Source organism: Seriola dumerili, unplaced genomic scaffold, assembly GCF_002260705.1.
Source record: "Seriola dumerili isolate Sdu_G_001 unplaced genomic scaffold, Sdu_1.0 BDQW01000191.1, whole genome shotgun sequence".
Classification (NCBI taxonomy): Eukaryota; Metazoa; Chordata; class Actinopteri; order Carangiformes; family Carangidae; genus Seriola; species Seriola dumerili.
In genome coordinates this window covers 7,105,217-7,118,604 of record NW_019174446.1, presented here as the reverse complement: position 1 = coordinate 7,118,604, position 13,388 = coordinate 7,105,217, and positions in this window count along the sequence as shown.

The window sequence follows — 13,388 nt, the reverse complement described above, 5'->3', positions numbered from 1 at the left end:
TTTAATTCACCGTTAAACTCAACTGTATTTTCTCAATATGTAAATGAACCCCCTCACTGTTTTAGTCACAGCCTAAATCTTTTTAATTACATTCATAATTACAATTACAGTTACATAACATTTAATAATATTAACCCAAAACACTTGACAATTTTTAGTATTGTTTCAGTTTACAATAATGGACTAAACAAAATTTCATACAGCCAGAGTCTATCTGAGAATGCTGACACCAAATTTAAGGAAAGAATTCTATTGTTATCTAGTCCAATGCCATGAGCAAGACTGCTATCTCAACTTTATAGCCAAGACAAGTTGATGATCTTACTGATAGTGCTGCAGCCTCACTGGGTACAACACTCGACACCATAGTAGTGAATCAGAGGAGTTGCACAATATTAGTCTGTTGTGTTGTTTTAGTATTCATATGTGCTGGTTTACATCCCATATTTTTAAGAGGTAGCCTAGAGATATCTTTGAACGGTCCAAATGTCTTAATCATTCAGTTGTCCATATTTGAATCAATGTCATATTGAAGATTGACTTTCACAATATTTCGAGTATACCAATATACACAACATTATTATATTTGTATTTATTGTATGTATATTATGCTTTTATTATTTATTATACTATTATGATATTATTACACTATTATACTATTACTCTTATATTGTTATACCATTCACCAATAACTACTGCTACTATTTACTATTTTTACCGTATTTACAAAATTTAACTACTATTTATGACATGTATTATTTTATATTACTGATCTATTACGCTATTATACTACTACTATAATATTATAATATACTCATGCTTTACTGTACTATATACTGTTGTATATCATTGTACAACTACATCTCACTCTATACTATATCACACTTATATTCCATATTATACTGCAATGTTTACTTTTTTTTTTTTTTTTTACCATAGCCTATAATGTAAATATTCATGTTATACTGTTTATTATTATTATTATCAACAATGAGCTAATGGACACATGAATTTCCCCAAGGGGATAAATAAATGATCTATCTATCTATCTATCTATCTATCTATCTATCTCTTTGACGGCTGTGGAACAAGCACTAAGGTTAGCTAATACAAGTCAGCTAGCTAACCTGTTGCTAAGCTGAAAAAGAGATCATATCTCTCCTGTGTTAGCTTCTCTTCATTGGCTTCCTGTAAAATCCAGAATAGAATTAGAAATTCTCCTTGTTACATACAAAGTCCTTAATGACCAAGCTCCATCATATCTAATAGACCTCATGGTACACTATTATCCCAAAAGAACACTTTGCTCTCCAAATACAGACCTATTTGTGGTTTGAAGACTCTAATAATAGAATGGGAGGCAGAGCATTCAGCTATCAGACTTATCTCCTGTGGAACCAGCTCAGCTCAGTTTGGGTTGGGGAGCTAAACAGCTTCTCTACATTTAAGTTCAAGCTTAAAACTTTCCTCTTTGATAAAACTGTATAGTTAGGGCTAGCTCAGGTGAGGCATGAACCATCCCTTAGTTATGCTTCTATAGGCTGACACTGTTGGGGAAACTCCATGACACATTGTACACATCTCTCTTCTCTCTTCTCTCCCCGTCCCCATGTATTTTTGTCACACTACTGAAATTGTGCCCACGTAGTTGTGCTTTTCCTCTTAATACTCACTCTTCTTCTTCAAGCCCAGTTTTGTCTGTTGGGTTTCTCTTTATAATATTGTAAGGTCTTGACCTTACACTGTAAAGTGTTTTAAGATAATATATGATATGATTTGGCACCGTATAAAAAGAATTGAATTGAATTGAACTGAACAGTAGCTATACACGTAAATTCAATTCCTGCTTGGCTACTCTTAAGGTAGATTTTCTTTTTCTTTTTTTTTGTCTCGAATAAATGAAGGGAAAATTTGTATATTTATCTATTGCTATTATGTAAACCATTGAAAGTAATTTAATAATAGCTTTTAATTGATGTGACATATCACAGGAGGAAAAGCATGTGCAATGATGGCTGAATTACATTTAGCTGCTTGTGTTTCAAGGTCCTGGTTTTGTTCCTGCAGGGTCACTGTCATCCAGTCTTTGTGGTCCCAACATTTATGTTATTAGTAATACTGGTGCTTTTCTTACTATAATAGGTTAAAGTTCCTACTGTGAGGTGTGTAATATTTTAATTGGTTATCATGAAATCATTGTAGAAGTCACAAGTGTCACATGTTATTTAGTGTTAGACTCCCATGTAAAGTAGGCTACAGGTCACACCAGTAAAAATGTATAGCATCAGGGACAAACTGATATATTTCAATTAATAGCTGAAATTTTGTAGCTTGAGATTTGCAACATTTAGTTATTGAATGCTTTCATGAAGTTTTTCTCTTCTTCTCACAATTATTTACATTGTTCCACAAAAAAATAAGTTTTTTGGACTAACAGTGAAATAAACTTGCAGTAAAATAGAGACAAAATACTCTTGAAAGTACATCAACATCCAACCACAAAGTATCTGAATCTGCACCCCAGACTGCATGTTGAGCACAGTAAGCCTGACCACAGTCAGCTGTGTCGCGAACTAGCTGTCTAGATCCCATGCAAAGAGGCCCCACCTGTTCAATCAAAGCGACAGGTACACACTCACAGACCCACACACACCTTGAAGCAAAAGGCAATCTTCACACGTACAGTTTGACTTTAGACTACAGAAAGAAACAGGCATAAGCTCCCCACCTTTTTTCCCAAACCACACACACACACACACACACACACACACACCCAGTGCGCCTTCACAACTCACACTCACCCACACACAGCACCAGTAGATGGGCCAGATATAATGACTGTGTTGTTAGTCTGCCTGAAGTTCACACTGCGCTCTCTGACCTTACAACGTTAAAGTTTTCCTCTGTGGAGGAGCAGGTTCTTTTCATCTACAAATCAAAGGCCAGAAAGAGAAAAACAATGATATCTACAAGTAGAAAAAAAGAAGCAACCAACAGAAAACACAAGCCATCACCTGTATGCACTGCACATGCTTTTTTTTTTCTTTACCCAGACACATAGACAGATGGACACATGCATCTCCAAGCCCCACCAAACACCTCCCAGACAGCACACTCTTCTGTTTCCTTCCCTCCTGACACCAGGTGGGCATCTGCAGATTTTAATATCAGCAGATCTCCCCCAAACTGCGGCACCAGCCAAATATCCACAACAGGGCCAAGTGGAGCTCATACGAATGATTGCACAACCACTCAACCAGTCTGAGAAAAACTATATTTCAATTTCTCTTGAATGCTTAATAACACATGGGCTTTATTTGATATTTTTCATTCTACAAATAAAATGTCTCTGCAAGTGTAAGTCTGCATGGCACAAATATTTGAAATGTATATTCTCAAGAGGTCTCTGGCACAGGTAACTTGTAGCAAGAATGTATAAGTCGTATCTTCATGATAAACTATAAGCAATCAAGAGCAAAGACACAATGGCAATCTTTTGTGAGGAGCAACTGTAAAATATATATATATATAATATAAATGTAAATATATATATATATATTTAATTTTACAAGAAAAATCTGATGCTTTGTTGATATACGGGTGCTTTGGAAGACTCTTTTTTTTGAGAAATATTTTGCAGAATTGAAGAATTCTGCAAGTGCGCACACAATTTTAAAAACAGTAATTTGGACAAAGTGGCACAAACAAAATAAAATCATGGTTGTAACAAATCACCACTTTTTGTACATTGTGTGCAAAGCCAAACACCTTCTATTGTTCATGAGCAGAGATGGCAGCTCCCTATCATTGTAGCTTGCTTTCTCTATTAGGAAAACACAACATGTGTATTGTTTTTTTCATGTATATTGTAAAAGTGTTTCAAATTTTGGCTCTTGGCTGTTTCTCTGACTCCATATTATTTTCTCTGCTAGTGTTGCCTGACCACTGAACACTGCTGTTATGATCACCCCTGAATAAAAAAAAAAAATGAGCGCCCCTTTTTTCTTTTCTTCGTTTATTTATTTATTTTTAACAAAATTTCAGCAGAAGGAGAAGAAATACACAAAAACACCATGTGCTTACCTGTCAAAAGTGTGAACCCTCTTGTAAACTGTAAAACAAATAATCAAGAAAATGATTGGCAGTAATCCATTTACTGACTTTTCTCCGCAAGACAGTCCCTGCTTCCCCTTTTCACCTGGAGCCAGTGGTAGCACCATTTCTAAGCACTTTTGAACACATTTTGATTTTTGTTGCTCTACTCACTGTACTGTTGTGAGTAGAATGCATATCATATTGTATTGTTCAGGGCACAATCCTGAAAGTCCACTTTTAAAGACAGAAATCTTAACACCATGGCAAGTATTTGTTGATCTTGTCTTGACTTGTAAGATTAAAAGTCTTATTTAGTGTGCCTTTGAAACAATATCCTAGGCTATGAAATGCTGTACAAGACAGGAAAAAATCTGATAAATTGTACATTTGGGGAATTTCAAGAACATGGAAGATAATCCAGCAACTAAGCCCTGACCAGGTCCAGTTGGCTCTATAGTGGAAAGTGCTCACCACCCCAAGTAGCATGCTGGTTGATATGGCAGGGGCACGGGCTCCCAACACTGATCCAATATTACCCGAGCAGCAGGGCCCCATGAACCTGGCAGAAGGAGGTTAGCAAAGTTAAACCCTCTTACAACACGCCTCACTGCTCAGGGCCAACCACCAGCTCTTCCAACTGTCCACTGACGGCCACAAAACAAGGCCCCTGTCAGAGAATGTTAAAGGGTCATTGACACAGACACGTCTTGTACTTGTGAGTCTCCAGAATACCAGTTATTGGTGTATCATTATTTAACGTAGGATCCGCTAAATGCACTGATAAAATAGGAGGAAAATCTGTTGCAACAAGGGAGATAAAGCTTTTATTGCAACAAGTACAAGGACATATTTGAGCTTGTAGCACAGTGGAGAGTACAAACGTCTTTAAAGTCATTTTGATGAGCGTAATGAAAAATACAGGTTGTAGGTTTACTTTGAGGTTTCTTAATCTCTGTTGCACGGAGCCACGGCGAGAGGGAGGAGGTGTGTTCTGATTTCCTTGTCTGCTCCGCTGTCTCGGTCCCCATTCTTCAGTATCTGTGACTTTCAAGATGACGCTCGGCCGGCAGATGGGGTGTGGAGATGAGATTTTAGAGAGTGTTTAAGCCCGAGCCACGGGGAGCCTCTTCAGGGTCGATGGAGAGCAGATAATCCAACAGCTCGGGTGAGGGGATTACAAACCTACAGGCAGACCTCTGCTGTTGAGTCCTGCTGTGGGGTGCCTTCCTCAGGTCACCCCTGTGAAAAGTGGCAATTATTGTCAATGTCAACTAAGTGTATCTTGATATAGGAATGAGTCACACCTTGGTGGTTTCACCTTTTCTTCTTCCAGGTTTTTAGTGCTGATTTATGTGATTCATGATTGCAAATATTCTGATGAGATAGCGATGGTGATCAGTGATGGAGTTTGTTAGAATGACTGACGGTAAGCATGAGCTTCTGTTGTCTTCCTGTTTTGTTCATGTAGCTCAGCATTTTAACCAGAGGAAGGATACAGACTTTTTTTCTTTTTTTTTTTAAATTATGATAACAGCTTACAGCTCAACTGATGCAGGTATGTAACATTAATGGCACTGGTGTGCAGCAAATTATAGTATTTAGCATATCTTACAGCATATCATCAAATCACCAGACATCTATGGGTAAAAAGCTGACAACTCAAATGTCACAATAATTTAAATAAACCATATTTTTCTCTGGACAGATCACTTACCTGCTTACCTCCTCAAAGTTATACAGTGATATCTAAATGGGCCTGAAAACCTTTTTGCTCAACCTGGCTCTGGTTGTGTTGGCACCACCCGAGCAATGTCAGGATGCATTTCCTCTCAAGCAAGTGAAGGGGTCTGCCACTGTGCCACAATCTGCACCCGCTTCTCAGGCAGGCTAAACCCTTTGACACCACAGTTTTTAATTAAAATTACATTAGGAGTAATCAGCCAGAAGAGTTGGGGATGGAGGTCAGAGGGATGGAGGGAGGGGTGGGTGGGTGGGTGGGTGAGTGGAGGAAGGTGGTAGAGGGAGAGGGTTTGACCCTAAACCAGTGATCTCTGCTGCCAGGTCAGTGAGGATGTAGCTATTGTCTGGTCAGCTTGTGGTAGGTACAGAACAGGTAATGATTTTCTGGAGCTCTCTTACACTATTATACATTTTTTTTAAAGGGAGTAACAGTACATTAAGACAAAATGAATGGCATATATCTTTCAGTTGTTTTTTTTTCTAATTATATTTTTTGGGCATTTTTGCCTTTATTTGATAGTGCAGTGAGAGCTAGACAGGAACGTCAGGGAGAGAGAGAGTGAGGGGATGACATGCAGCTAATGGCCGTGGGTCAGATTCACATCCATGGACACTGCAGTTAGGACTAAGTCCAAGTCCATCTATACATCTATCTTGCAGTAGTTTTGCACAATATTTGAATATCTCGTATTCAAATGACTCTCTGCTAGTTAATGAAGGAAAAACATTAATGTGAATTAAAAGTTTTATAGTTCCCTGAAGTTACGGCGTTATCCTCCCATCCTGTTCTGACACTCTCAGCGGTGATTCTGAAAATACGTTTGTAAAATTAAGTTGTTAAAAGGGATTTTTTTTTTTTTTTTGAGACACATCTGGCGTTCTCACTGCATCTGTAAAAGGGAAAGACCAAATGTTAATATGACTTCCTTCTTCCCAGAAACAGGAGAGGGCTGAAGAGAGATGGGTACAAAGACTCCATTCGTTCTCACTTGAGGGGCTCTCACCAAGATAATTATAAGCTTTATGAAAGTACACAGCAAAAAGTGGAAGAAGCCCACCAAAAGAATGGATAGACAGGAGAAGAAAATTACTTTTCCCCTCTGCCTTCGCTTTATGCCCCCCTTTAACAAGAGATGAGACGGCAATGGATGGAGGAGGCCTTCTTCAGGAGGCATCCTGGGGCTTTTGCGGCGAGGCAAGCAGGAATGAGGGGGAGCATTCAGCCCTTCTTGTGTTTCTTCCATTCATTAAGGCAGCAAACCTTTGACCGCTCTACAATGACCAGAGTTTTCCCTCATTACCTGGTCCATCTTGATGAAAAGATGAAGAGGACAAAGATGAGGACGAGGAGGAGAACAGAAATGAAGACCACACCATTTGAATAGGAGTTTGGTATAGAATCCACTAGCACTAAACAACACCAAAAGAGAACATCTTGTCTTTTGATCAAGTTTTCTCTCCATCTCTCTCTCTCTCTCTCTCTCTCTCTTTTCTCTGTCGTTTTTTTTTCTAGAATATGATCCTCTCTGGGTTTCTGTACCCACATTGCCAACACTGCGCTGAGTGTCTGAATGCGGTTAATTATCTAAAAGGAAAAGTTTGTACCTGTTGAAAAGCTATCCTTGGCTGCTTGGCTTGTTAATGCCAACAAAAAGCAGCCATAGCGGATGGTCAGAGGACACCACATGCTGCGGAGAGCCTTTCAGACATGTCCCTAATAAGAATGCAGTGGTGAGAGCTCCTCTGAATGCATGCAGGGGAGAGGAAGATAGGTAGGACAGAGAAAAGAAAAGGAAGGGGAAAAAACATCTTTTACCTCTCCATCTATAATTACTCCAAATGAAGAATAGGCTGAAGAAATGGCTGGGGAGACTTTCCATTATGACAGAAAAAAAAAAAACAACTATCAAGTAGTGAAGGCAAAGCACAAGATCGATACTTTTTTTAACGGATAAAAGAGAAGAGTTTTTATAACATCTCAGAGTTAACGATGTATGTGTGCATCAGAGTGTGTGTATATGTTTGTGGGAGTGTGCCTATGTGTGTGTGTTCAAGCAAAATCACATTTTGTGACTTAAATGTACAAAAGCGCTGTCCAGACTCCATCAAGTGCAGCATTATGTCTTCACTCTATCGGCCCTGCAGTCAGTGTGTTTCAATACAGTCATGCTTAAGACACATCTGTGCTTTCTTCATGTATGCTTGGAGAAATTCTTCAAAGCTCTTTCACAGCATGTAGGTACTTTCTTCTCAGCCATCTTACTTTTTTTCCTTCATTTTTTCTAATGAAATGATTGGAGGCGCTGTTTCCTCTCAGGCAGCATTAGAGAGAGATGTTGCTTGTCTGTTGAGCTGACAGCGATGTGTGTGTGCATGTGTGTGTAAGTGTGTTCGTGTGGACCACTGACCTGGGAGGAAGTGTCATCTCGTGCTGTAAATGGCCTGTAAATGTTTTCACACTTTCACAGGGAGAGTCGTATGGTGAAGGTTTGGGAGAGGTCAAGCATGGCCCACATTGTTCATCTTGTCATCAGGCCTTTCACACCTTAAAATAATACACAAACACACAGCACTCACACACACAGCATGCAAGGTGTTGCACAAACCGGATATATGATGAAACGTCAGTGTTCATATACAGGTGGATGAAATGGTTGAGTTCCAAGTTGATATTTATAAAAACCCAAATCAAATAAATATCAAAAATCCAATTGTATATTTTATCTACCCTGTGTTTTTATTAGAAAAATGGAATGTACAAATATTTGCAAATAAATAAACTACCTGGCAAAACTTGCACTTCCATTTCTTTGAATCGACTCAAGTTATTTATAACTTTTGTAACTTGAAATTGTTAAAAGGAAAGCCTAAATTAATTCAGCAAGGATTCTTTAGCAAATTCAATACTACATTCATAATGAATACAATGCAGTAATATCCAACCACAATCTTAATCAATACACATATCAAATGCACCTCCTCTCTTGTAGCCTAATTTGCTCAGCTTCTATGCCACCGGCAGAATATGAATGGTCTGATTTTGGGGTTTTATACGTCAATGATCCTCTCTGAGAAGGTGACTAGCACTGAAGGTTTGTGAGCAATTGACAGTGCTTTTATAGGATCAGTAAGTGTGTGCAAGTCTGTAATAAATTACACAAAAAATGGTGAAAAATACACTTTGCCAAGAATGATGCAAATCAGGACCCTATCTAAAAGCAGCATGTTTATTCAATATAGACTCGTTGATTCAACATGCTGTGGATCTCTGTGTGTGTGAAAGTGTGTGTGTGTGTGTTAGTGTGTGTGTGTGTGTGTGTGTGTGTGTGTGTGTGTGTGTGTGTGTGTGGGCATGTGTGTGTGTGCGCATGTGTGTGTGTGTGTCTGTGTATGCGGTGTATGTGAGACGGGTACAAGAGTGGGGGTACGGAAGAACACAGGCCTCACACTGAGGATAGGTGCTAAAATATACAGTGAGAAAAACTCAGTGAGAATTTGACAGCTGAGCAATAGAGAGGAATGGGGCGGGTATGGAGGAGATGTGTTCTGTAGACAATAAGAATCTATTTTTACTATCAGTAGTGGTATATATTTTCATCAGGTGTGGGTCTGAAATAAAGAAAACTTTTTTTAAAAAAATGTTTTCTGAGGCAATTTTTATTTTGCTCTGACAGCACTGTGGAGAGCGTATTTTTGATCTCTGAATCCTTTACATTTTGTTCTACCAGGTGTAGACCCACAGTAATCTTTTGTATAAACATGAGGAAAATGTGTGTGTATAGTAAAGTATGGAAAACTACTGTGTTTTTTCTGTTTTTCTGTCATTACTAACACTGTATAAAATGTCCTATTTGTCACATTGCCAAATATTTGGAAGATTTTCCTTCTTCATATTGCCTTGGCAGTTTCTGCTGCATGGCTCCTAGCACTCCTAAAGTAAGTATATGCATACAAATACACATGCACATACACATAGCCTACATACACACATAGCACAGGGAGCAAGGAAGCAGCCTCTCAATTATCAACCTCTCCTCACTGCTCTCAACACCTCATGTTTTTCTGTTAATGACTGGATTAAAGCTCTGATCAAGATGCACTTAACCTATAAACAGCAGTTCCCATTCACATACCATCGAAGAGCCAATTAAAGCAAGCTTCAATTAAGCCTGACAAAGGCCAGACAATATCAGGGGTTTTGTGGGTGGGTGGGGTGGGGGGGGGGGGTTGAGGGGTTGGGGGGGAGCAGGGACAGTGTGTCATGTTAGCTTCTGCCAAGAGCAAAAATTTGGGACAGAACATAAAAGTCGTATTATCTGATTCTGAGGTGATAATACTTTACTTCAGTTGAGAGTAATCATGCTTTTGCTTTATTTAGATGAAGAGGGCTTATTTAAGGGGCAAGCACAAGAATAAAAGCACAATGTGGGTAAGAGTACACTGTAAAATGCTTTTTGTTATAATTATTAGAAAATACGATGTTTTCCTTCTGCAATCTCACTGCATGTCAATTTTATAAACAATTTAGGTATTAAAGTGTTTATGTGTATTCTCAGATTGTTTGTTGTTTGGCGAGCACTGACTGGATTTTTGGATTGAATGATAACTTTTTAATGACTGTTCTGTAGTTTTTAACAAGATGCCGAAGAGTTTGTCTCCTGAAACATGACAAAATCCTAAATTTGAATTCGACAAGAAGAAAATTAAGGAAAATGCAAAACATCTAGTGCAAATCATCCAGACATAATTACATCTGTTTACCTGCTTAGCTTTGATGTTTTGTTGTGGTTAAAGAAGAGATTCTGTCACAGAGGCTGTTGCCTTCCAAGCGGTTATCAATTCAGAGGGGCATTTCTACTTTCAAACTTCTAAACAAAGCCGATTAATTAACTCTCAGGCTTATACCTCTGAACCATAAAGAGCTTACAAATTACCTTGGGGGAAGTGATTACAACCATGGAAAACAATAAATCAATCAACAAATCTAATGAAGCCTGCGTGCCATCGCTGGCATTTCACTCTTATTCATAGTCATCTGTGGAATAACAATGGGAAAGAAGGGGATCGTAGTTAAATTGTTAATCATAATGTGATACCACAGTCAGCAGATTCCCCATATGAGAAAAATATGCTCGGGGTCCTATCTGCTCAGAAAGGGGACATAATGCAGAAAATATTCTTTCCACCCCACTGGACAAAGGGATATTCTTCAAAACAACATAAAATATGTATTTGTTCTTTGAGAGAATTGGTACATTACAGTGATTGATATACTCAGATTTATTGAAATGAATTTTTTCTTTTAATGTATCATAGAGGAGGGACAGTTGACCTACTATATCCAGTGTTGTCCTGATTATACAATGTTATGTTGTTATGAACCCTGTGGGGATTTTTCTCCAAAACCTCTTTTATACAGAGATCCCAATATTGTCATTAAGAAGACCCCCTATAACAAGCCGCCATAATGCCGCCCCATTGTGTGATTTTTAGGCTACACCCACACTGATGCATTTTCATTTTAAAACACATCACTTTTTCTACACTACTGGAGTTTCAAGCCCCTAAAACTGAGACCTTTGGAAACAATGACGTAGAGACCCACGTTCACTACCTGATGGGGTCTTGTCAGCCTTGACTGCCAGAGTGAATGCAACAAATTACAAGCATTATTGATCTTGTTGTCTTTTCTAGCAGCTGTTGTGCAGTTAAATTCCGCATTTTATAATGCCACAACTGCCTTGCCTTTGCTGTTACTCGTTGGTAGTATTTTCTGCTACTAACCAACTGCAGACAAAACAATCTGCTTCCTGTTTACACAAGCACATGCATGTCCAGTGTATGTGAATGGTTATGTGATATCTCAGGTGTGGTAGTATGGACGGAGATTATTTGTGATACAGAGCTGAAACGGCTGCCTGGACGGAGATCGTTTTTGATTAAAATGAAAATATCATTGTGGAACTTGTTGATGCCGGTGTTCCTGAAACAGATGTGTGACGTGTAACACAACAGCATCACAATGCCGGCTCCCCCTTTTACACAGATGTCGATCTGGCTCTTTGACAGCCTCTGCAGCCAGCTTATGCTCCCACCCCCTATTGTGATGTCAGAGGTCAGCAATGACTTCTATGCAATTTATGCAATAACGTGCTCAGTAGCACTTCGGCGGGAACTGAGTTTTCTGGTTGAAAGTTGGTCATCCTAACGACTAACTGGTGAAAATGAAGCAGAAAGTGCATTAGAGTCTGGAGTCTCAAACTAGGTTTTTTAGGCTTTACACCTGCACATTTTAGAAGCTTTTGACGTGTGCTTATATCACTTGTCGATTGTTGTTTGATCTTGGAGTCATCACTATCTTTGAAGATCAACATTTATCAAGGCAATGGCTCATGACTGTGACCTGAGATCAAATTGTGATCGGGGGGCTGCTGCCACAGGCAGATTGGTGGGCAGGAATTCTTAACAGTACAGATTGGGTGATAACGAGAAAGTGCTCTAAACAGCCTTAATTGGCTTTGGCCTTAAACTTCTACAACTTCCCAACAGATAAGTGATTTTGGGAGTCATGGCTCTTGGCTGAGGAAAGCTTCTGGGAAGATAAATCTCTCGTGTGAAGCTTGTGATCAGAGTGAGCTGACGAGGGCAGGCTCAGACACTCGATCATCAGTGAAATGGTATGCTCTCTTGTAGCAAATACAGATGATAAGAAACGAGAAATAAGAGGTGTTTTACTTTTGGTTTGAAAGAATTTCAAAGACTCAACTGGACCAGTTGATCACATGAAACTGTGCTTTGCCTTTGTTGAATCTCAACATAAGCGCTATACATAATATATAACATAATTGTTAGAGTTGCTCCACTAGTGAATCAAAGTGTATTGTGATACCATAAAATGGCCAATGTGCTTCCTGATCTACATACATTTGAGAATACAAAACTAAAAGAAGCTAAATTCCTCTCACAAATACCTACAATTCTATTGTAAAAAAACAAGAGTTTTTTTGAATCTGTAATTTTATGTCTGCAACATTACATTAGCATAATGCTACTTTCTCAGCCAGATCTTTCCTGCAAAAGACATCCACAATCTTAATGGGACTAATTGGTTAATAAAGGTTAAATAAATAGAACTTAATTCGCCTTCTGTATTTGTAAAGAGATATTCAGAGAGATAGCCTTCCAGTATAAAGTCATGCAAACAGGATCTCATTAGCAAATGCAAATGAGAAAACACCAAATCTTCGCAGAGAGGCAGAAGTGTATCTCCATGGGATAGCTGGAACATGACAGCTCACCAACCGCCCCCACGCTGAGCACCAAATGTGATGGTCCGCTCCTGCTGCTACTCTTAACAGGATGTAGGACCAAACCATAAATGTAAGCGTAGGGGGGGGAGATTAAGGAAGAGTATCACCAGAGGCCTTCATCGTCTCACATTTGAACCTGCTGTAAAAACTCTCAGTGGTTAATATTAGTTTGTGAAATAAGAATCCCAGTATTTGTTATGGCTGTATTTATCATAAAGCACAATTTGTCGCCACTATTACGGT